At 43.0% G+C, this 27,050-nt stretch overlaps 1 protein-coding gene across 1 annotated transcript in view; it reads right to left on the bottom strand.

Annotated features, from left to right (window-relative positions):
• The window catches only part of LOC126175051 (nucleolar protein dao-5-like), a 340,985-nt gene extending 324,549 nt beyond the window's left edge, over positions 1 to 16,436 (bottom strand). The window contains exon 1 of the mRNA XM_049921562.1: positions 16,352 to 16,436. The gene's annotated coding sequence lies outside the window, so the exon portion shown is untranslated. The remainder of the gene's footprint in view (positions 1 to 16,351) is intronic.
• Positions 16,437 to 27,050: the final 10,614 nt, after the last annotated feature.

The following is a 27,050-nucleotide window of genomic DNA, read 5'->3' as shown; positions in this document are numbered from 1 at the left end:
GTTTCTGTAATGAAACTAAATTATTTTCAAAATATCATTACTATTATCCCTATTTTGTAAGACTCTAATATTGATTATATAAGTTATCAATAATTACTTTTTCTCAATGAGTAGCATTAATGCAATGGAGGCTACAGGTTCCTCACATAGTCCGCCCTACACACGTATGCTGTGCTTTGTGGCGTGCATCACTGAAGGCAAAAATGGGACATCGTAAATAGAAGTTGTATAGATTGCCTACAGCAGTCCAGAAATTGCTTCATTACTCGCTTCGAAGAAGATAAATAAATTAATTGACAGCACCGACAGCAGTAACTACATAACGGCTACTATAGTGCTGTACACAGTTTTATTACGAGGGTGGTTTGAAAAGTTCTCGGAATCACCACGAGACGTCAGCACTAGCGCAACGAGTTGTTCACGTGATATTCCCTGGACTGTTGCCTGTAAACACGTGCCACGTCACTGCTCTTGGAAGAGAGCTGTGGCTGTGACGTGCTCTGTTGTTGTTCCCGCGTAGTGATTTGCGAAAACGGAAAGAAATCAAGATTCGAGCAGTGATTAAGTACTTTGGAAGCAAAGGACATTCATGCCGATTTCCAGAATACACTGGGGCACTCTGCTCCTTTATATTCAACTGTTGCCAAGTGGACAAATTAATTTAAATTTGGTTGGGAGAGCTTAGATGATGATCCGGGCAGTGGTGTGCCAAGACGTGTCACCACTCCAGAAATCATTGCAAAAGAGCACAAAATGGTCATGGATGATCGCCGATTGAAAGTGGGTGAAGTTGCTCACGCTTGCCAGATGTCATCTGAAAGGGTATATCAAGTTTTAACTGAATAATTAGAAATGAAAAAATTATCTGCAAGATAGGTGCCGCGACTCCACTGGATCAATTATGCATGAGAATGGACATATCGGGACAATGTTTGGTCTGTTTTAGGAGAAACGAACAAGATTTTTGCTCGGGATTGTGACTACAGATGAAACTTGGGTGCACTACTGTACTTCAGAGATAAAACAACAGGCAAAGCAGTGGAAACATGCTGATTCTCCGCCACCAAAGAAAGCAAAGACAATTGGCTCAAATGGCTCTGAGCACTATGGGACTTAACATCTGTGGTCATCAGTCCCCTAGAACTTAGAACTACTTAAACCTAACTAACATAAGAACATCACAAACATCCATGCCCGAGGCAGGATTCGAACCTGCGACCGTAGCAGTCCCGCGGTTCCGGACTGAGCCCCTAGAACCGCTAGACCACCGCGGCCGACAAAGACAATTCCTTCGGCGGGAAAGGTCATGGCATCAGTGTTCTGGGATGCGAAGGGGATTCTGTTTGTAGATTATGTCCAAACTGGGCGAACAATTACTGGAGAATACTATGCTAACTTCCTGGACAAATTGCAACAGAGGATTCGCGATAAAAGACCAGGTTTAGCAAGGAAGAAAGTCATCTTCCATCAAGACAATGCGCGCCCGCTCACATGTGCCGTCGCCATGGCAAAATTACTCGATCTAAGATATGAATTGTTGCCACACCCGCCTTATTCACCTGATATGGCTCCGTCAGACTTCCGTCTCTTCCCAAAACTGGAAATTTTTCTTGATGGACGAAGAATCACTTCAAACGAAGAATTGATAGCCGGTGTTGACAACTATTTTGCAGGCCTGGAGGAAACTCATTTTCGCGATGGGATCCTGGCACTGGAACATCGTTGGACCAAATGCATTGATCTACAAGGAGACTGCATTGAAAAATAAAAAAAAAGTTTCAGTGATGTAAATACTTTTTTCTATTCCGTTCCGAGTACTTTTCAAACCACCCTCGTATTATTATTATTATTATTATTATTACCGTGGTTAGACACAAAGCATTAACAGCCTGAAGTCGTCTAGTTTCTGGCAGTTCAGAAGTAAGGAGTACAGCAATGAAGTGATTTACGAACAGTGAGTACAATGGACACATCTGAACTTGTTTGGTTTTAAATGGGGTTGCTGTGTGCAGGTCAAGCAAGTGACGCAGTGGCGAGGAGTAATGCATGGGAAGCGTGTTTTGTAACAAGTGCGTACACTTACTGTGGACAGTTAGATTTCTTTTCTGAGAAGAAGTTGTGGGTAGCACTTGCGATGCACCACGAATTTCTTCGTCATTCATTGCAACACACACACACACACACACACACACACACACACACACACACGCAAGCAAACTAAATATCATTCATTTTTCATCATTTTAAAAATAAAATAGTTCCAAGGAAAGTTTTCCACTCTACAGTTTAGTTATGTGCTAAAGTTGGTGATAATATGGGGGAAGGACGAGGGTCCTAGCTAGTGTCTGATTGCATTCAGGGGTAATGACCTAAGAAAGTTTGGGTACCACTTGGCTAGTGCAGACCGCGGACTGTCATATTAAATTGGAAGCTCAGTAGTGAATTTCCCCCTCGTAAACTGATACTGTGAAATGTTCCCCGAACGAACGGAAAATAAAAGGCTAACGAATATGACGACTCCCGGATAAGCCACGTGTTAATTGAATAAGTGTGTCTTACCTACGTTACTGCATGTAGATATATAAACTGAGAGGATTCTACAAATACGGCGCTTTCCTGTTTCATCCACCACGGGCGGCTACGATCAAGAGGGTCAGCAAGACGACGATCATTACTGGATTGCTCGCTCAAGAATTATGGACATACAACGCAGATGTCGACGACTCGATGACAGCAGCAGCTAAGTGGAAACTGACTTTGAAAAATGGTAAAAAGCTGAACTCTCGCGGACTATTATTATAAATAATGTTGCAAAAAATTTTTGTAAAGGCCATGTTAGTTTCACACTGTCACGGATTTTCGTGTAACTGGAAATATCACTTTGATAAGCAGTCTTCAGTAACTTTCAGAATTATAATTAAAATTTGTTTTTTTTCATTAAACCACTTTTTATTATAGACGTTATGATGTTACAAACCCTTTAATTTGCGACACTGCCCTCATATTTCAAATAATTGCTATTATTCTCAATAAAATTCTTCTGGATACGGGCGGCATAGTCAATATTTAAAACTCTCCGACGTTTCAGTTACTGTTGCAAATATTGCCTCCTTCAGAGTTGACAGTGACAACGGCCGCGGAAACAAACGCGTATAGCTGCTATTTCATCAGTATCACTAAAATTATTTAGTCTTCATTTTTCATTTGCTTTTATTCGCTCGTGCATATTTTCGTATTAATTTTCGTGCAAATTTTCGTATTAATTATCGTCGTATGCTGAGCAAATAGGTGCGTTGTACAATTTCCGCCAGTACGTTAGCACACAGCAACCAACCACGAATAGCCACCATGTTTAGTGAAGTACTTTGGTAGGAGGGGAAATTTTTTATTTTGGTAGATGTGTGAATACCCTGAATGTTACAGTTTTCTGAGCCTTGCTTCCGTGTGTGGGCGTTATGTTCAGTTAACACAGGAAAATTCTTGGTTTTGTTACTTCCAAACTTAAGTGTGCGAGACATTAGGTGATACGTATCAGGCACCCCTCCACTGTTATTACAGGTCACTATTAACAGAATGTTCCGGACTGCTATGTCGTGGTAGGATGGACTTCACATTAGAACCCTACGATTCTTCCACATCTGCGGGGGACATTTATAGGGGGATCGTGGCTTCTTTGAGGGTCCGATTCACATCCGGGCTCGCTACTGAAAGCAGCAAAAATTTCTATTTCGCGAGGTTCCGCGCAGTGGAGTGACGTCACATGCTTTAAATGCTCAGCGCAAATGGTCGTTGTCGGTTGCCGTCGTCCACTGTTGCTATGTCCGCCTCTATAACGCAGCTGTAGCGTTACCGCCTGCCACGCAAGGGGGCCCGGGCTCGATTCCCTGCAGGGGGGTGGGTGTTGTGTGCCCTTCATCATCATTGACACGCAAGTCGCCGAAGTGGCGTCAACTAAAAAGACGTCCAATACGGCGGCCGAACACCGAAAGGGAAATCTTGGCCAATAAATGCCATTATTGTTGCTACCACCCCATGTGGAAGAATCGTACACACCTTGGTCAGCACTGGGTTGTAAATCTTATTTAGTTTCACTCCCTCCTCCTTCCTACTGAAATTCCTGTGGTGTTTTATAATGTGTATGGCCTCTCTGTATAGCCTTTCATGATATCCGCATGTGGCTGCCAGCATTTGAATCCTATCAAAATTAATATGGTGGTCTCCTGGCAGCAAAGCACATTCCGCAACATCTGATCTGTCAGCCTCTCACCTTCCACAGTTTGCGTTGTGCTGTTCTAGTACACCTCCCTACAACTACACGGAATTCTATGAATTCCTGCCTTTTTCAGCGGTTTGCCAGCATACTTTGCCAATTTTAGAGAATTCTGTATCTTCTGGACGGGTTTATAGATTACCAGGATGTTCCGCTTTGTCTAGATTTTTCTTATGCGGTCCTTAACTGAAGGCAGAAAGACTTCCACAGGCGATTGTGCAATGCTATGATTTTTGCTTGCCGGTCTTGGCGCTCTTTTTACCTCAGGGGACGAATAACCAGTCTCGAGCAATGAATTGGTGAGATGTTTCAATTCACCGTCAAGAATCTCGATTTCTCAAATGTTCCTCACTGTATCCACCAATCTTTTTACGATGCTTCGCTGTTGTGGGTGGTGGTTCGAATCCGGTGTAGGTAATGGTCTGTGCTCGCGGGTTTTCGGCAACCTGTGTCACCAAATCTACCATCTTCTTTCTTGAAAACTAGCACTTCAAGAAAATTTATTTTTCTGCCTGCCTCCTGCTCCATGGTAAACTGAATCTTCGGAATAATTCAGTTAAGATGCTTATGAAAATGTTCTTCTTCCTCTCTACCATGCCTCCACAAAAATAACTTATCATATACGTAGCAGAAACAAATATTCGTTTTTTTCTCTCAGTTTCCAGTGACTGCTCCTCGAAGTTATTAGATGAACACCGTCATTTCTAGTTAGGTTAATATTTGAGGGGGTACTGCTTCTTCACAAGCTGACAGAAAGAACTAACTTTATCCAAGAGAATTGATGGTAATCCATGGTGTATGAGAATCCCGCAACTAATAAAAACTTCTTCCGCCAGATTCTACAGTGAAGGTAGATAAGGAATTCACTCGCCCGCCCCCTCCTTTCCCCTCCCCCTTGCGCACACCCAACCCGAAGACTGAGGTCTCTTCACTTGCAGTTGTCAGGTAGGGATATATTAAGCTAATTGGTCATATGCTCAGAACAGACGACGTGGCCCGGACCATTGATGCAAATACCTCCCAACCTGATGTGGAAAAGCGGCCAGTCGTGGATAATATGCAGGAAGAAATCAAAATACACCCATGAAATTTTGGAGAATGTTCGGGAATGTTCTGTTCAAAGATATTTTCTTTTTGTTGTAAGTTACCTGTGATCTCCGGCGACTCGTTGCAAAGTACACTACTGGCCATTAAAATTGCTACACCGAGAAGAAATGCAGATGATAAACGGGTATTCATTGGACAAATATATTATACTAGAACTGACATGTGATTACATTTTCACACAATTTGGGTGCATAGATCCTGAGAAATCAGTACCCAGAACAACCACCTCTGGCAGTAATAACGGCATTGATACGCCTGGGCATTGAGTCAAAAAGAGCTACAGAGCTTGGATGGTGTGTACAGGTACAGCTGCCCATGCAGCTTCAACACGATACCACAGTTCATCAAGAGTAGTGACTGGCGTATTGTGACGAGCCAGTTGCTCGGCCACCATTGACCAGACGTTTTCAATTGGTGAGAGACCTGGAGAATGTGCTGGCCAGGGCAGCAGTCGAACATTTTCTGTATCCAGAAACGCACGTACAGGACCTGCAACATGCGGTCGTGCATTATCCTGCTGAAATGTAGGGTTTCGCAGGGATAGGTTGAAGGGTAGAGCCACGGGTCGTAACACATCTGAGATGTAACGTCCACAGTTCAAAGTGCCGTCAATGCGAACAAGAGGTGACCGAGACGTGTAACCAATGGCATCCCATACCATCACGCCGGGTGATACACCAGTATGGTGATGGGGAATACACGCTTCCAATGTGCGTTCACCGCGATGTCGCCAAACACGGATGCGACCATCATGATGCTGTAAACAGAACCTGGATTCATCCGAAAAAATTACGTTTTGCCATTCGTGCACCCCGGTTTGTCGTTGAGTACACCATCGCAGGCGCTCCTGTGTGTGATGCAGTGTCAAGGATAACCGCAGCCATAGTCTCCGAGCTGATAGTGCATGCTGCTGCAAACATCGTCGAACTGTTCGTGCAAATGGTTGTTGTCTTGCAAACGTCCCCATCTGTTGACGCAGGGATCGAGACGTGGTTGCACGATCCGTTACAGCCATGCGGATAAGATGCCTGTCATCTCGACTGCTAGTGACACGAGGCCGTTGTGATCCAGTACGGCATTCCGTATTAACCTCCTGAACCCACCGATTCCATATTCTGCTAACAGTAATTGGATCGCGACCAATGCGAGCAGCAATATCGCGATACGATGAACCGCAATCGTGATAGGCTACAATCCGACCTTTATTAAAGTCGGAAACGTGATGGTGCACATTTCTCCTCCTTACACGAGGCATCGCAACAACGTTTCACCAGGCAACGCCGGTCAACTGCTGTTTGTGTATGAGAAATCGGTTGGATACTGTCCTCATGTCAGCACGCTGTAGGTGTCGCCACCGGCGCCAACCTTGTGTGAATGTTCTGAAGAGCTAATCATTTGCATATCACAGCATTTTCTTGCTGTCGGTTAAATGTCGCGTCTGTAGCACGTCATCGTCGTGGTGTAGCAGTTTTAATGGCCAGTAGTGTAATATTGTAATTATCAGTTATTCAGTTAGTTACCCAAGTTACCTTTGTTTTTCTGAAAATAGTTTCGCAACAGTGAGAAAGCTATAACGTGCGATCACTAAAACACAAAATACTGACTAAACCAACAATCCTCAGATAAAACACGTACGGTACGCTTTTATCACTGTGGTGTTGTTGCTGTCGCTGTAGGAACAAGCTCATCATAGCGTTGTTCCGAAGCTCTTACGTTGCATTTAGTGAACCTGTACATGAGGTGCATTCGGCCACCACTACATTAATAAGCCTATCCACAAAACTGTGAATCACTGTTAACGTACAACAAACGCTGCTGGAAAAAGAAATCCTAGACAGCGTCGAGAGGTACTGAATGTAAGTCTGAGGGTGTAGAATAAAACGGGCATTATTGTCGTCAACAGCATATACCGCGAGCAAATAGAACGAACAGGTTTGTTTCCAAGCAAGACACACAGCGCCTACTGTCGACTTTTGCACTGTTGCGTAGAAATTTTAAGTTCAGTACAGTTACAAATATAAATGGAGGTAAAGAATCAAACGAAATGAAAATACTGTATAATGAGCCGCTGGAGACTACCAGTCCCTTGTAGCATAATGAAAATATCCCAGAACAACCTCCGAAATTCTGTCGGGGGATTTCATGTATTGTCAAAAAGTCTGTCATTCCTACTTCCCTTTTATTAAAAATGAAGCAATTTTTACATATCGTTTTATTACTTGTATCACTTGCGCTCTTCACTGATACGCAACGAACATTTAATTGTTCACACTTGCAGCAAATAAACATAGTAAATTATTTAAATATGAGGCACAAAAGCTAGGCTAGTAGAATGAAAGCTAATGAGTTTTTCAAATCTGTTTCCGTGTAAATGTTTTATGCCTCTTTGTATAATCAGGTTCTGCTTTGTCGCATAGCGAACGGGCACGTCTGGTGCAAAGAGTATGGAAAGGGAGGTACCATTTGATAATGCTTATAAAATTCCACCATTTTGTTCTTAGGCTTAGTATGACAGCGCAAGTCGCGACGGATTTATTCGCCAGATAACGACTATGGCGTATAGGCGTGAATCGTATGTGTTTTGATTTTTCTTTATGTACTTACAAGTAGAACTGACTAAAAGAAAATTACTGATATTAAGATTCTAATGTAGACTTTTTCTTCTTTTGTTTTCGTAGAATCTGAAACGGTCAATATATGGTAGAAAACGGTTGTGACTGTGTCTAAAATAAAAACAAGTGTGTGATATGTCAAGCATTCCTGTCTGTAGACAGAGTGTCGTTTCTTTCTCAAAAAGTGTGTCAAGTGTAATGCTCCATCATGACATCTTCCTGAGGTTGGGTTGGTGGTTCTTAGTTCTAATGACTCTAAAACAAATTATATTATAAAGACATCACTTACTGGAGGTACAGGGGGCTGTTTATTGCCCCGATATGGATCAGTACGCAATCACGCCAATGACCACCATAATGTTTAGCAGAGACTATTGTGCCTACGTCGTCCTAGGACCGCTGTTAACATCAGCTGCTTTGGTTTAGCACGTTCGTATTCCACGCCGCTAAACTTAAATCATATTTACACATACACTCCGCAAACTATTTTACGCTGCAAATATTATTCGCACAATAACACTCGCATATGGATTTAGCGACAGATGCCTATCTGTACGTTTCCTTAGGCAGCCTGACAGGTCTGATGTTATTTCTCTGTTCTGTATTTGAGATGTTTGGTTGTTGACGTTGAATTGCTGCGGAGGTCATTCTCGAATAGCTACCTCCATTCGTTAGACCATAGTCAACTAGTATGCTAGCGGGCTATGGTCAGATTGACTATCTACTATACATAGAGCAACATTCTAGAATAGGTCGACCTAGGAAGACATTTCCGTAATGGATGCACTTGACTTTCTCATGATTTATTCTATTACTCTATATTTCATGCACGTTCCGTATTACTTTCCTCACGTAATCGTACAGTTTAATGTCGCTTTGTAATATTTCTTCAGTGTATTTAAAGAATATGGAAGTATATTACTGATATAATCGGAGATATCAGTTGTTTTTTATGATCTTTATACAGCTTTATCCCCAAGCAGTAAAATGCAGTGTAACATTCAATTCATCAAATCGAAGTCCAACAATAAACATTTGGGGAACTTTCGATGACATTACGGCCACTTAACTTTTTGAGGGGCTATAAACTTTTATGCGATTTGTAACAGAGTACACGGTAGGATCTTTATTTTGAAATCGCATATCAGTTCAGCGTATCACAGTGCTCAAAAGATTCACTGTGTGTGGGCAAATACATATGATAGAGTACTCTATATCCATTTAGCAATGTTGTGGGCAGGGGTTGTAATGTTATTGACATGAGAAGCACATTTGTAACATCAGTGATATCATTTTCAGGTGTGGGCGACGTATAACGTACTTCGCAACAATGTATTTTCACTGAACACAACCGTGATCTAGCATGACGTGTATGTGGCATTTGACAATTCATGCTGTTGTACGTCTCACCATTTACATACCCCTTATTTCAAAGGTATAGCGTTCTCGCCACAGAACAGGTTAAAAAACTTGCTGTCCCATGTACTTCTGTCATACGCATTGTTTTACGAGTTGTGTGTGATGGGGTGATTGCGAAATGCCGTACAACACACAGGTGATTCTGGTCCGTTTAGCCGGCCGCAGTGGCCGTGCGGTTAAAGGCGCTGCAGTCTGGAACCGCAAGACCGCTACGGTCGCAGGTTCGAATCCTGCCTCGGGCATGAATGTTTGTGATGTCCTTAGGTTAGTTAGGTTTAACTAGTTCTAAGTTCTAGGGGACTAATGACCTCAGAAGTTGAGTCCCATAGTGCTCAGAACCATTTGAACCTGGTCCGTTTAGCCAACGAATCTTGAGGTACGATTGTCGATGAGAGATATAGGGCGGTCTGAGAGATTCCCCCAATCATTTTGTTTTTCTTGGCGGTTGTCAACCGACCTTGTATTCCTGCAGAATGCAGCACCAACAGCACACAAATGGGAGCGATGATGATCATTTCCGATGAACCGTTTATCCTCACACTACCATCAATTTTTGTTGGACAAATTGTGCACCATACTAATGCTTTTACACCACACTGAGGTACTTGACGTAATTGGCGATGATTTTCAGAACGTCAATTCGATTGTTCCACGAATTTGTATTCAACAACCACAGTGTTCATAATAACTTTTTCTTAATCAATTTGGTATTGTTGTTTTATTACGACCTTGCTTTTTATACTTACCGAGTTATTTGCTTACTTTATTAGCAACTGGCGAACCTGGTAGTGCTTTGCAATTGCTCAATATGTATAGTAACTGGATATACGTCTTAATCTCCTCCTGCCCGTAGCATTGTCCTTCTCTCTCTGCTTCCGCCCCTCCCTGTCAGTCATGTCGTCCACCCTGTCTCTCTGCATCCCCCCCTTCCACCCTGGTATGTACACCTTCTCCACCCCTCCCCCAAACCCTGTCAATCTCATCTTCTCCTCATTACACCTCTCTCTGGCGGGGAACTTTGTTTATTTTTACTGGCAATGAAACCTTGATCGGGAAATGAAGCCACTTAACATGAATGGGTAATATGGTTGGTATCGTTGGTATAGAAGAGGGTATGAGAGAGATCTCTCTAGCTGCTGCATCTGCGAGTATGATACCTTCAATGAGAGCATTCCGCATAGTTTTTATCTGCGAATAGGTAGGATTACAAAGTTTCGGAGGATTCAGATTCCGCTGCAGTATTGTAATCATAAGTCGGTAAATCATAAATAAGCCTTTCTCACTTCTGTTAAAACAGATTGCGAGGAAGGGAAAAAACAGCACTTTCTTATGTGTACAACATTTGTTTAAAATTATGTATTAAGAAAATAATATACACTGGAAAACAATTTATCTAATAGTGAAAATGCAATGCTAGTGTAGCTATAACCGACTGCGAGGAAGAAATCGGAACCACACATTTTCACAGCACGGAACAACACAGCATTTTATTTCTGGCAGTCGGTTTTAGCAAGTAATCTGGGCATTGATGTTTAAAAAAATATTGTCCATGGCCATCCGAATGTTTATTGAAGTCAGAACTATTCGATATTTTTGTTACCGACGTTTACGCTTTATATATATATATATATATATATATATATATATATATATATATATATATATATATATATATATATACATTCGAAAAATATATAGACTATTGCCACTCTATATTTATTAGAACGTCGTGTAAAAATTGGGAGTAAATCGGTCAAGAACTTTTCGAGATTTTTGCTAACAACGTTTCTTCCTGTATCTTATTTATATATATGTTGGAAAAATATATAGCCTTTGTCCATCCGAATTTTTATTAGAGCATCGTGTAAAAGTAGGAAGTAAACCAGACAAGAACTTTTCGAGACTTTTGGACGCAGTGTGAAATTTGTCTCAACGGTGCTTACGACCTTCCTCTGCAATGTGGAAAAATAGTGACCCGTCAATATCGGTCTTGATGACGCATCAAACAGCATGGTGTCAACACAAAGAGAAAAAAAGCAGAGCTCAGAAGTTCTTGTGACGTGTAATCTGGTTTAGTGATGTCACATTGACATCAAATTTCACCACAATTCTGCCCAATGCCACTGTGGGCGTGTCAAACGATAGGGAGGTAGTCATAGTCAGTCTTTTCACTTTTCACGCATTCTTTTGACGCCTCTGCGATGAAGATCAGAATGCGACGCCCAGTGTTGAAGTCACGTGGTTTTCCTATGGGTTACAGAGGAAAACATTTCAGACATACCGCTGCTCATAATCGAAACTAAGAAGGGGGTGTCATAAAGAAGTCAATGAAACCACTTTTTTCCTTGGGACGTTGATTCCCACACATTCTGTCGTCGAGAACGACAGCTTGCAGTGCAGTGAGCAACAGAAAGGCGATTTTGACAAAATTTGGCACTGTTAACACCTTCTGGTCGGTTCGACCCATGCGCCAGACACCACAGGCTAGCAGTTCCATTGGACGTGATATCAACCATTTGGAGTGCACTGCAACGGCACTTTTTGCTCTGGTGTGTGGTGTGGAACCACTAGGAACCGTTCAAAATCCTTCGACTAAATTTGAACGTGAACTGAAGCAACAGAGGGTCCTCAGGCTTTCTCAGTGTATCTCTTTCATGCCCCCCTGTGACGTGATCACAGAGCGGTGCAAAACTGACACATTTATGAATAAAATGGAAAAGGGTCGCACTAAGAAACCCCAGTTCTGTAACATTCTAGGCAGCATCCACGCACATTTATTGAGAATTTTAAAAATGTTCCTTTATAGACAAAACTTGCAAAGTAGCCCGAGTCACCTGCTGGTAGGCAACCACATGACACACCTCTGACGCCAGTGGTCTGCCTGCAAGCGTATAGCAATATTTCGCAGGTTTTCTCTGCAAAGGCATATTCTGAAAATATTCAATAAATTTGGATGGGTGCCATCGAAGATTTTGCCAAACTGAGGGTTCTCAGGGAGACGCTTTGCAATTTTATTTACACATGTGTCAATGACACACCTCTCCATGATCACGTCATGGGAGGGCAATAAAGAGAAACACTGAAAAATCATAAGGACCCTTTGCTGCTTCAGATCAATTCCAAATTTGCTCGACTGGTTTTGAATGTTCTGTAGTGGTTCCACCCTGTACACCAGAGCAATAATTGCAGTCATACTGCTCTCCCAAGGAGGGAGAGCAACTTCAATCGGGTTGCAGCCCCATGACGTCCATAGAGATGTGTTGAATCACCCAGTAGATAGTCAACAACGTCTTCCCATCGCACATCGCTCTGTAAACTGTCGTTTTCGAATACGTAATGTGTGGGAATCAACGTCACAAGGAAAGGTGTGGTTCCATTGAGGCTATTTATGCCACATCTTGAGGCTTTTTCGTTTCGATACTGAGTGGTGGTGTGTCTGAAATGCTTTCTTCGGCCACCCGTGAGAAAGCTGAGTGATTTCAACGCTGGAAGTCGCGGTTCTGACTCCCATCGTGGAGGCGTCAAAAGAAGGGGTAAAAAGTGGTAGGAGGGGGTGTCACACGGTGTAATTGACCATAACTGTGGTGAAATGTGATGCCAGTGTGACCTTATTAACTCAGTTTATACGTCACATGAACTCCTGAGCTCTGGTATTTGTTTTGCATGGGTCTAGACCTTGCCATTTGAAGCGTCGTCGAGCCCGAGGTTGACAACGCAGGGCGCCACGCTCTTGCACCATTACAGTGAATTGTGGTAGGCATCTTTGAGCCAAATTTCAAACTTATGCTTCAGAATCGTAGACAATTATAGGGTTTCGAAAAAGTTATCCTTTAAATCTGGGTAGGTTTCGAACCAGTGTAGTCTCATCATGAGATGAAAGTGTCACAGGAACATATCGTACACCAAGTGTAGCTATACTCTGTCGTCATGGTGCTGACGAAAATGACGGCAGTTTACTTATCGATAACAAAACGTTTATGAAACGGAGAGGTTGTTACTTTTTGGGTACTTACAGTGAACTGGATCGAGTTATCCATAGGGAATCCGTTTCCCAGGTAATACATGTATATTTATATGTATTACCTGAAATACAAATTATGGAACGGATTTTCTATGGATATCATGATGCAGTGCATTCTAAGTACCCAAAACATAACAATCTTTCCGTTTCGTAACTGAATATACGTCATTTTCGCCAGTATCGTCCCCACAATGTCCCACCAGACTGGGTCCATGATGTGATGTTCCTGTAACACCTCCGTCTGATGATGGTCTGCACTGCTTCGAAAGTACATCACATCAAAAATGAAAAAGAGCGACTGGTTGCATATTTATGCACAAATAAATCGCCAATAGAACTCACAGTTGCAGTTCGTCATCCATAATGGGTATCCTGAAAAACATAATTTTACTTGACTGAAGATTCCTATGCAAGTAGTGTATCTCCGTCACTGATAAAATGCGTGTTGCTAATGACTACATCACTCAAATGCTAAGGATTTAGGTGCAAATAAAACAAGATTTTTAATAAAACAACAAACTTGTATCTCTCTTTGAAGAAAACAGCTGAAGCATGTCTGCTAACAAATTTTAATCGTCGATGAATGAGATATTTTTGTACTTTTAATTTAAAAGATTTGAATTTTGCTTCACATTACATCTTTTGTGAGAGTCTCCATTCAGCACGCTAGGGAGTGCTTAACGGTTCCTTCTGTTATGGGTAAGTAGTGATTTACTTAAATAAAGGAATAATATCACACTGTTCATTTAACTGCAATCAGAAACTGCTGTATGTCGACGACACGTTTATTGTACAAGTGTGACAGTAATCAAAAATATTTCAGAATATAGCACTTCGTTAGCAACTTAATTACTTTTGTAAGAATATAGTAACCAGCAGTAACAGATTATATGTAAATTCTGAGCAATATATCTTATTTTAAAAATGGTCTTGTATGTTTCTGATTGAAATACTACTTATACAAGTATAAGGACGTGTGCTTACTTTTTGAACGTTCGTTGCCTGACAACGTATTGATTCCGAAAGTTGTATATTGTACTACCTGTACGGTACAAGAGGGTTTCGGTAGATTGAGAATTGAGCTGTCTCCTTGGTGAATACTCAGTTATGAAAGGCAGTCTCGTGATTGCCTGTCGCTACATGTCTATAACAATCGAATCGGATCAGACCGTACATGTAACCATTCGCTTCTTACGGGGCATCACCTAATGAAACATTTCTTTGGGTAAATCTCTCATAATGCCACATACATATACAGGCAAGCAATTATCGGGTGGAAACACTTCTAGAGAAAAACCACACACACACACACACACACACACACACATACAAACACACACATAAACTCACACATAGACAGAGACAAAGAAGAAGTATAGTTTTGTCACTGAGAATATAATGAATCTCTGAACTGACTGAGAACTGCAAGCTGTGTATTTAATAATTAGTCACGAAGTGTGCTCGAATAGCTTTAATTTTCGGTTGGGCGGATATTCATTGACTGTAAATAGGTGGGCGGCAATGGTTACGTAACACCGAATTTGAAAAAGACGTTACGTTTCACTACGACGCGGAAAATGCGAGTTTTTTCATACAAAAAAAAAATACAAAGTTCTGCTCCTGCTATCAGCTTTCAGCAAAAAGAAAATGACACTTTAGAGGGGAGCGTTTCAGTTGTAATAGGTACGCTAGCCGCCACCCGCACACAGGCTGAATGACGTAAAACCCTCTTTCACTGCTTTTTTTCGTGAACGGTGCAAAATATCGGAATGAGATTTTCATTAAATAGTTGTATTAAAAAGAGAGCGCGCAGTTTTGTTGTACGTTTGATATTCTTACCTCTTGTTTCAGTCTAAATATTGACAGAAGTATTTTTTTTAATGCAACGATAGAACTTTTAGACACCAAAAAAAGATTACAATGTCATAATGTTTGTTAATGAGGGCTTTGAAACACTCCGCAAATGGGAACCCGTGAAATATGCCAAAACTAAAGGCAAAGGTGCGGTAATCGGCTGTTGCCGTGGAAGTACCACCAAATGGGGCATCAATGTTTGTTTCTGAGGCAAGCAGATAGGCGCACTAATATTAAAGATAATTGTTTGGACCTTCTTCAAACGACATAATTACGGATGTAGCCAATATTTTTGTAAGTAGAAATATGTACTAACTTCTTATATATCAGGAGGCGTTTGGAAGGCTATTTCTGATATGTTTGTTGTAGTGAAGAGCGTTTGTGAAATCAAGGGAACAGTCGAAAGATTTGAAACAAAGACAATGGGAGCCCCTGTTGGCTGTGTTTCCATCACAACAGTCGACTAGGGTATTCCAGATTCGAACTTTGGCACATTTCAGGGATATTCTTGAGTAATTTTCAACGCCAACTTTAACTAGCGTTATATCACTACATTCATCTTTTCAAGAGCTTTCGAATGCCGTTAATAAGTTTGGTATCGTTCCATTAAAAAATACTTGCTTCAAAATCTCGGTAAGAGGATTGAGCATGCAATAAAATTATGTATCCCTTTAATTTTTATAATTTACCGAAAACCTCGAGTAGTTATCTTGAACCGTTCGCGAAATGTAAGCGGTGTTACGTCTTACGAAAAATATTTTCCGGCAAGTTGCGAGTAAGTAATGCAGTGGGTTTTTGAGTGCGAAATACAACTTGTTTTGTAAACACAAAACATAGCAGTTTCCGTTAAAAACATGTATGTTTCGAATTATCCGAGTTTTCCGGCTATCTGTGCAGTCTCGGGTCCGCATTCGCTCGGACAAGCGGAAGCTTGCCGTATATAGGATAATAACGAGCAAACGTAGGAGACGACGCGAAATGCTGGCTCGCCCCCCACCAAGTATGCAGCCCGCAACGCATCGCGCCGGCCGCCAGCGGCGGCGGCGGCGGCGGCGGCCGCGCGCTCACCTGCTCCGGAGGGCGTCCTCTGCAGTCGACGTGGTGGGCTGCCTGTCTGCGTATCACATCGCTACTGGCCGAGCGGGCGTCGGCGTCGGCGCCACGGCGCCTGCGCGCACACACCCTGCCTGCCGGCCGCGCCACCTGCCACCGCGCTGGAGCGCAGGGGCTGCGGATCGGCTGTTCCAAACCACTCTGCTTCGGAGAACACTCGCTAGCACCGAGCGTCCATTCGTAGAAGCGTAAACGAGTGCCTGTAGTATTTATTGCTACTGTATTTCACTCGACAGATTAAACTGTAACTAAGAAAGTATAGCCTGATTGAAATTACTTGATAGTTGCCACATCACGCGTTGGAGTTGGTTTCCTCCAGTCGGCGCGCTGAACGTCACGCCCGAACAATTCGCCGTTGTCAAACTGCCACAACAGTTCAAAAAAATGTTCAAATATGTGTGAAATCTTATGGAACTTAACTGCTAAAGTCATTAGTCCCGAAGCTTACACACTACTTAACCTAAATTATCCTAAGGACAAACACACATACCCATGCCCGAGGAAAGACTCGAACCTCCACCGGGACCAGCCGCACAATCTATGATTGCAGCACCCTAGCCGCGCGCGCACACACACACACACACACATAACGAAGCAAACGAGATACACACGTTTTACACACAGCAGTAACTAAACACTACTGGGTACTCTCTCACAAAATGCGATTCAGCGTCACATGTGCGGTTATCATAATCACAAAACTGGTTTCCTTTAGATGAGTTTCGCGCCACAATACGTAAAAACGAATTTTTGACGGCTGCAATTCGTCATTACGACTGGGTGACACAGTCAAAAATTTAAGAGCGACAGTTGGCGTCGTACTTTAGCGCAATGGTTAGCATAATAACTTGCAGTGTTGAAGGTCAAAGTTCGGATGTCATGATATATTTTTGTTTCCATATCTAGTCAAAAGATGTTCATTAACATTTTTACTCAATTAATTGTTTGTAATTTTCATCATCGCAGAAAGAAATAAGAACTTTGAGGTCTGCCGATGATATTGTAGTTATTTCAGAGACAACAAGGTACATGGAAGAATAATTGAACGGAATGGACAGCGTCTTGAAAGGAGGATATAAGAAAATCGTCAAGAACAGAAAAAACAATGGTAATGGAATGCAGTCGAATTAAATCAGGCAACGCTGAGGGAATCGAAATAGGAAATGAGGCACAAAAATAGTGGATTTCTTATTTGTGCAGTAAAATAAGTGATGATCGCACAAGTGGAGAGGGTATGAAATGTAGACTAGAAGTGATAACGAAGTGTTTCTGAAGAAGGAAGACTTGTTGACATCGAATATAAATGTGATTGAATGTAATAAATGGAAAGCGCTAGCTTGCTTTTGTTCTACAGTATACTGTAGTGCTGTTCTACAAAGAAGCGATGGAAGATTCAGTTAACGGGATAGAATGTCTTTTCTGAAGTCATTTGCCCGGAATGTAGGCTCCTACAGGAGGGAAATGTGTGAAATGTAAACTATAAGGCGTTCAGACAAAAAGAGAATAAAACTTTTATGCTATAGTGCTACAGAAGCATATGCTGAAGATTAGATGGGTAGAGGTCGTAACTAATGAGGAACTACTGAATAAAATTCCATATAAAAGAAATTTATGGCATAACTTGACCAAAAGAAGGGAACAGTTGGTAGGACACATCCTGAGACAGTTTGGTAGTAGAGGAAAGTGTTTGTGCGTCTGAGCGCGCACACCTGTTGAAACGTCCCCTTAGAACAATTATGTATAAGACTGTGCTTAAACTGACACACAATATTTTTAGCGCAACGCTATCTGACTTTCAGAAATCCCTACAAAAGAATGGCCCTGACTAACATTAACCTATGCGTTTCACAAATCGCTTACCTCACAAAAATCTTGGTTACTCGAACTACTGCAATACAGCGAGCGCCACTACTGCCAGCTAAATAAAAGATTCAAACTACGGAAGGCACTAACTACTGATAGGCATAGTTAGCAAATGAAAGATTTTGATAGAGAACAAACAATGTATTTACCTTAATAGTGTTGAAAAATCATAATATACATAGTAGTTCATAATATCCAGTATTACAAATTTCAAAACTCCGCCATCTCTCTCCCCACATCCACCACTGCTGGCGGCTCACCTCCAACTGCGCAGCGTTACGCGCTGTTCACATCCAGCTGCCCAACACTACAATGGCAGACAACAATGCAAACTAGCCACAGACTGCACACAGCACAGCCAGTGATTTTCATACAGAGCGCTACGTAACGTTGCCAATAAGAAAACATAAACAGCCTACTTACACTGTGTGTGTGTGTGTGTGTGTGTGTGTGTGCGCACGTGCACGAGACGGGTGGGAGGGGGGGGGGAGGGAAAGAAGGGGAAGACTAAGAGACGACCACAATATCAAGTTCAAGTGGGTGTAGGTTACAGTAGTTATTTAGAGATGAAGAGGCTTGTACAGGATAGAATAGCGTGGAGAGCTACATCTAGCTAGTCTTCGGAATGAAGATCATAACGACAACAACAACAACAAATTAGTGAAACCTGTACACTAACACCCTGACAGGCCCGATATCCAGCATGCAGTAACTAGTATTTCATTCCGATTATTGTGGGATCAGAAAAAAAATGAAGAAAGATTAGGATTTAACCTCCCGTCGCCGATAGGTTCGGAACAGGGAAGAACATGGCAGGACATCGGATGCATCCTTTTCAAAGAAACCATCTTAGTGTTAGCCTTAAGCAATTTAGAGACGCCACGGAAAACCTAAATGTGGGTCGCTGGACGAAGTTTGGAACACCGTTCTGCAAAAAGCGAATCCACTATATTAACACTGAGCCCGTTAACTCAGTAAGAGATTAGAAACTGCGTCGTCACTCACTTTCACCGTTATCAATTGTTCCGTTGAAAAATTATATGTGTCAAGCGACTGAAGTTAATCGGAACTCAACAAAACCCATTGAGGAGCCAAATGTAAAATGTAAAATAAACTAAGAGATCAGAACAGTACAACGCTACACGCTTTCTTCGTTGGTGTCTAAGAGCGTCTTTGAAAAATCGTGTGTGTCACACGACTAGAGTTAACGGAAACTCAACCAAAGGCCACTGAGAAAGAGAGCCAATTGTAAAGGGATAACAACAAATTTAGTTGTTGATGGTAACTTCCTCTTACTGTGAAATCTACATCTACATCTACGTCCATACTCCGCAAGCCACCGGACGGTGTGTGGCGGAGGGTACCTTGATTACCTCTACCTGTTCGCCCTTCTATTCCAGTCTCGTATTGTTCGTGGAAAGAAGGATTGTCGGTATGCCTCTGTGTGGACTCTAATCTCTCTGATTTTATCCTCGTGGTCTCTTCGCAAGATATACGTAGGAGTGAGAAATATACTGCTTGACTCCTCGGTGAAGGTATGTTCTCGAAACTTCAACAAATGCCCGTACCGAGCTACTGAGCGTCTCTCCTGCAGAGTCTTCCACTGGAGTTTATCTATCATCTCCGTAACGCTTTCGCGATTGCTAAATGATCCTTTAACGAAGCGCGCTGCTCTCCGTTGGATCTTCTCTATCTCTTCTATCAACCCTATCTGGTAAGGATCCCACACTGCTGAGCAGTATTCAAGCAGTGGGCGAACAAGCGTACTGTAACCTACTTCCTTTGTTTTTGGATTGCATTTCCTTAGGATTCTTTCAATGAATCTCAGTCTGGCATCTGCTTTACCGACGATCAACTTTATATGATCATTCCATTTTAAATCACTCCTAATGCCTACTCCCAGATAATTTATGAAATTAACTGCTTCCAGTTGCTGACCTGCTATATTGTAGCTAAATGATAAGGGATCTTTCTTTCTATGTATTCGCAGCACGTTACACTTGTCTACATTGAGATTCAATTGCCATTCCCTGCACCATGCGTCAATTCTCTGCAGATCCCCCTGCATTTCAGTACAATTTTCCATTGTTACAACCTCTCGATATGCCACAATTGCGTAGAGTATATTACGACTCAAACAGAATTAAGGAAATAAATAGCTGGACAGTCAGCCTTTACGAAAACTGAAGTAACCACCAAAATGAAAGACGCTTCCACAAAACCCTCGACGAAGTACGGAGATATCAAGAGAGAAACTAAATTCTAGTAAGCTATGGATATCTTCACGAAAATCGAAGTGGGTATAGATTTCCGAGACCGAATAATAAAACTCCAGATGGCCTAACACACGCATCTACATTAAAACAGGTCTGTTACAACACAGGATAATTGACTACGAAATCACTCGAAAGCCATCAAGGAGCTGCAGAAGTCATATTCGAGATGGGCGTAGCTCGAGCCGCCCTCAAGCTGTACTGACTTGGGTGTCCGCTGTATCTGTAAAAAACACGAAGCCAAGATCAGCAAGTTCCTTCAAAGTGGATGTAGTCTTCTGTTTCCTGTCCCAGCCTTGTCTCGTCGACGCCAACGCAACGTTCAGCCGCAACCATTAGTTATGTATGAAGTTGGAACACCATTATTATTATTATCATTATTATTATTATAACTGATAAAATATCTATTTGCCAAATAGAAAGTTCCCCGTTACTGGGACTGTGTGAATTATCCATTGATACATCACGCAGTCCTAGACGCTTAGGTAGTGTCCGTCTAGCGACAAAATACGAAATCCAGTGCAGTGAACTCATTTGCTGTGTTTACTGCTATAAGCACTTTGTATAATAATAAAAGGGGCGTTCAATAAGTAATGGAACACATTTTTTTCTCGGCCAGTTTCAACTGAAAAATCTACATTCACATCCATATTCCGCAAGCCACCCGCCGGTGCGTGGCGGAGGGTACCTTGATTACCTCTACCTGTTCGCCCTTCTATTCCAGTCTCGTATTGTTCGTGGAAAGGAAGATTGTCGGTATGCCTCTGTGTGGGCTCCAGTCTCTCTGATTTTATCCTCGTGGTCTCTTCGCGAGATATACGTAGGAGGGAGCAATATACTGTTTGACTCCTTGGTGAAGGTATGTTCTCGAAACTTCAAAAAAAGCCCGTACCGAGCTACCGAGCGTCTCTCTTGCAGAGTCTTCCACTGGAGTTTATCTATCATATCCGTAACGCTTTCGCGATTACTAAATGTTCCTGCAACGAAGCGCGCTGCTCTCCGTTGGATCTTGCGGTATTTGTTGTAGGATATCGTGGAATATTCCCGCTTCACCCCCTAAAGTTTCATGAAATTCTGATAGGTGGCGGCGCTATACGTACCCTTCAAAATGGCGTCTGTAACTGAGATGCGTTACAAGTAGAGAGCTGTCATTGATTCTTTTTAGCGGAAAATCAGAGCATCGCAGATATTCATAGGCGCTTGGAGAATGTCTGCGGAGACCTGGTAGCGAAGAAAGGTTTGGTGAGTCTTTGGGCGAGGCGTCTGTATCACAGCAATTAGATCGTGCAAACCTGTCCATTCTTCCGCATGCCGACCAGCCGCACACAGCTGTGACTCCTAAAATGTTGGAACGTGTGGACACTCTCACTTGAGGAGATCGATAGGTCACAATTAAACACTTTGCTCCACAACTGGACGTCCCTGTTGGCAGTACTGACCATTCTCCGCCAGTTGGGGCACTTAAAGATGTGTGCCGCTGGGTTCCTCGCCACCTACGCGCCTTCGGACTTATCTCTTTGGTCCAATGACGCAAGCAGTACATGGTTGAAAGGCAGCTTATTGATGCAGCAAGACGTTGGCTCCGACGTCGACCAGAAGAGTGGTACCATGCGGCTGTACGGGCTCTCCCAGTAAGGTGGTATGAGGTCGTCATACTGAACGGAGAGCAGTTGAAAAATAGGGTTTTGTAGCCAAAAGCGTGAGGAGAAATATGGTGTATTGGAATCCCGAGTAAAACCAACTTAGGTTCAGAAAAAATATCTTTCATTACTTATTGAATGCCTCTCGTAATAATAATAAATTAGGAATAAATTCGCGTATGCGGATATCTTGGCATGAGCTGTGTTAGGTATAGATGTATTACCTATTTGTGACACATGAAACTTTGTAACAGACTGGTACTAGAACCCGGATTTCCCGCTTATCACGAGCAGTCGACTTAACTACTTCGGCTATACGTTCACGCCTCCATTTTCAGAGGTAGTACATCTATGCCTAACACAACAAATATCAAGATATTCACATTCACTGAATTTATTTCAAATTGATTTCGGACGGCTGTCAATCGCCACTAATGTCTGTTCATCCAGCCATGCAAGTAAATACTAATAATAATCATAATAATAATAACAATTAATGGTATCGAGGGCACCGACACCATTAACTGTCAGGATGGTCGTTTCTGTCCCAGATGGCACGTGCAATGTTTGCGTGGTAGCAGCACCACGGCGGCAGTGGAATCAGATGAGTTCAATTAGCAGGTACATTATTTATTCTACAAATCACTTGGTATGAGGGACAACTGCAACTGTGACGATACATTTCAAGTGATGAAAACCGCAACAGCTACATCAAAATGATGTCTTAATCAAGATTAGATCAGTGCCGTTATAGTCACATGTTTATTTTGCAGAAAGCTGATGCGAGTGTTGGTGACGAGGGCTCGTTGTCTTGTGTAGTCTCCCAGGCAGCAGTTACTACCTCAGCATAGCATACGGTTATCAGAGTGTTCGGAAGGTGGCGGCTTACACTGAACGGCCCGCCGCTACAGGTAATCAGTCAAGCGTATTGGCACCCTGGAGTCGAGGCCAGGACCGCTTGGAGACGTCCAGTGGCCAGTTGAGTACACCATGGAAGAGGTCCTCCTTTGGTGACACTGGATCGGGTCCCAGGTCTATCAAATACGGCAGTGGCTCGTAGACTAGAAGCTAGTTGATGATGCCAGTAGACGTAGCTGAATCTGGTTGGCCGTGTGGAACTGATGGCTGGTACGTGTGTGGCCGCTCCTGTTTGGGAAAGTATTTTATTTTCTAAATTTTACTAGAACTCGACAGATAGTATGAGTAATACACTGCCTTATGCAGCACTGCAGAATATGATGGCGGCAAGTAGGAAATTGGTTCACATGACCGTAGTGGTGACGATTGGATCATATGGCGAAGTAGCGAATTATTGGAATTAGAAGAAGTACGTGAGGTCTGAGAGCGTATCTTGTCTGCCAGTCATTGGGTAGTGAAACCAGAAGTGTTTTCTTTATTAAATATTAACTACTAAAGTCCACCTTTAACCCAGCAGACGCTAGAAGAAGCCTATGTGTCATCAGAGCTTTAATACCATAATATCTCTATGCGGTAAACAAGCTAATTCAGTATACAAATGAATAATGTTAAATTACCGAAGATGTACAAAGAGTATTTCTATGTAAGCAACAGATTTCGTCCTCGTGCTAATCTCGCCAGTCGGCGATACAGTTTATTAGGAGCCTATTATTCTCTGACAGTTGATCTTACCATGCTCTCGAAATTGTTACTGTTTTACGATGTTTGCTAATAAACGCATCGTAATGCCATCCCAGGACTTGTTTCAGGTATATAGGGTGTTACAAACAGGTACGGCCAAACTTTCAGGAAACATTCCTCACACACAAATAAAGAAAAGATGTTATGTGGACATGTGTCCGGAAACGCTTAATTTCCATGTTAGAGCTCATTTTAGTTTCGTCAGTATGTACTGCACTTCCTCGATTCACCGCCAGTTGGCCCAATTGAAGGAAGGTAATGTTGACTTCGGTGCTTGTGTTAACATGCGACTCATTGCTCTACAGTACTAGCATCAAGCACATCAGTACGTAGCATCAACAGGTTAGTGTTCATCACGAACGTGATTTTGCAGTTAGTGCAATGTTTACAAATGCAGAGTTGGCAGATGCCCATTTGATGTATGGATTAGCACGGGGCAATAGCCGTGGCGCGGTACGTTTGTATCGAGACAGATTTCCAGAACGAAGGTGTCCCGACAGGAAGACGTTCGAAGCAATTGAGCGGCGTCTTAGAGAGCATGGAACATTCCAGCCTATGACTCGCGACTGGGGAAGACCTAGAACGACGAGGACACTTGCAATGGCCGTGGAAATTCTTCGTGCAGTTGACGATAACCCTAATGTCAGCGTCAGGGAAGTTGCTGCTGTACAAGGTAACGCTGACCACGTCACTGTATGGAGAGTGCTACGGGAAAATCAGTTGTTTCCGTACCATGTACAGCTTGTGCAGGCACTATCAGCAGCTGATTGGCCTCCACGGGTACACTTCTGCGAATGGTTCATCCAACAATGTGTCAATCCTCATTTCAGTGCAAATGTTCTCTTTACGGATGAGGCTTCATTCCAACGTGATCAAATTGTAAATTTTCACAATCAACATGTGTGGGCTGACGAGAATCCGCACACAGTTGTGCAATCACGTCATTAACACAGATTTTCTGTGAACGTTTGGGCAGGCATTGTTGGTGATGTCTTGATTGGGCCCCATGTTCTTCCACCTACGATCAATGGAGCACGTTATCACGATTTCATACGGGATACTCTACCTGTGCTGCTAGAAGATGTGCCTTTACAAGTCCGACACAACATGTGGTTGATGCACGATGGAGCTCCTGCACATTTCAGTCCAAGTGTTCGTACGCTTCTCAACAACAGATTCGGTGACCGATGGATTAGTAGAGGCGGACCAATTCCATGGCCTCCACGCTCTCCTGACCTCAACCCTCTTGACTTTCATTTATGGGGGCATTTGAAAGCTCTTGTCTGCGCAACCCCGGTACCAAATGTAGAGACTCTTCGTGCTCGTATTGTGGACGGCTGTGATTCAATACGCCATTCTCCAGGGCTGCATCAGCGCATCAGGGATTCCATGCGACTGAGGGTGGATGCATGTATCCTCGCTAACGGAGGACATTTGGAACATTTCCGGTAACAAAGTGTTTGAAGTCACGCTGGTACGTTCTGTTGCTGTGTGTTTCCATTCCATGATCAAAAAAATGGCTCTGAGCACTATGGGACTCAACAGCTTGGGTCATAAGTCCCCTAGAACTTAGAACTACTTAAACCTAACTAACCTAAGGACAGCACACACACACCCATGCCCGAGGCAGGATTCGAACCTGCGACCGTAGCAGTCCCGCGGTTCCGGACTGCAGCGCCAGAACCGCTAGACCACCGCTATTCCATGATCAATGTGATTTCAAGAGAAGTAATAAAATGATCTCTAACATGGAAAGTAAGCGTTTCCGTACACATGTCCACATAACATATTTTCTTTCTTTGTGTGTGAGGAATGTTTCCTGGAAGTTTGGCCGAACCTTTTTGTAACACCCTGTATAAGTATCTGCATGTCCACTTACAATCACAGATAGCCTGCTTGCATCCTCTAAAGAATACTATGCGCTACACCAACTACTTCAAGAAACAACATCTACGACAGATTCATAGAAAACAGGTAGGACGAAATGATACGTGTCAGCTCTTTAAGATAATCCACGAAAGGCTAACTAGCGCAGTCTCGAATGGGAAGGCATGACCAGTCACACACTGAGGTGACAAAGGTCGTGGGATACCTCCTAATATCGTGACAGACGTTCTTTTGCCCGACGTAGTGCAGCGACTAGATGTAGCATGGACTCAACAACAAGTCTTTGGAGGTAAGATGCAGAAATACTGAGCCGTGCTGTCTCTATAGCCGTCCATAATTGCGAGAGTGTTGCCGGTGCAGGATTTTGTGCACGAACTCGCCTCTCCATTATGTACCGTAAGTGTTCAATAGGATTCATGTCGGGCGATCTGGATGGCCAAACATTCGCTCGTTCTTCATACCAACCACGAAAAATTTTGACCTGGTGACCTGGCGCATAGTCATCCATAAAAATTCCATCGTTGTTCCGGAACATGAAATCCATGTATGGCTGCAAATGGTTTCCATGTATCCGAGCACAACCATTTCCAGTCAATGATCGGTTCATTTGGTTCAGAGGACCCATTCTATCCCATGTACACACTGCCCACACCATCATGGGGCCCCCATCAGCTCACACACTACGTTGTTGAAAAAAAAAAAAGGTTCAAATGGCTCTGAGAACTATGGGACTTAACTGCTGAGGTCATCAGTCCCCTAGAACTTAGAACTACTTAAACCTAACTAACCTAAGGACATCACACACATCCATGCCTGAGGCAGGATTCGAACCTGCGACCGTAGCGGTCGCACGGTTCCAGACTGTAGCGCCTAGAACCGCTCGGCCACTCCGGCCGGCACTTGTTGACAACTTGGGTCCATGTCTCTGTGGGATCTGCACCACACTCGAACCCTAGATCTTAGCAACTGAAATCGAGATTCATCTGACCAGGCTGCGGAACTAACCGATGTGGTCACGAGCCCAGCAGAGGCGCTGCATTCTATGTCCTGCAGTTAGCAAAGGCACCCGCGTCGGTTCTTAGCTGTCACAGCCCATTAACGCCAAATTTCGGCGCGCTGGCCTAACGGATACGGTCGTCGAATGACCGACATTGGTTTCTAGGGTTATTTCACGCAGTGTTGCTTGTCTGTCAACACTAACAAGCAGTCTCCGCTGCTCTCGGTCGTCAAGTGAAGACCGTCGGCCCCTCCGTTGTGTCTGTGGTGAGCGATAAAGCCTGAAATTTGGTATTCTCGGCACACTCTTGACGCTGTTTATCTCGGAATATTGAA

The sequence above is a fragment of the Schistocerca cancellata genome, chromosome 3, assembly GCF_023864275.1.
Source record: "Schistocerca cancellata isolate TAMUIC-IGC-003103 chromosome 3, iqSchCanc2.1, whole genome shotgun sequence".
NCBI classification, from domain to species: Eukaryota; Metazoa; Arthropoda; class Insecta; order Orthoptera; family Acrididae; genus Schistocerca; species Schistocerca cancellata.
Note: the sequence above shows the minus strand (reverse complement) of the source record. Positions and strands in the feature narration are given on the sequence as shown.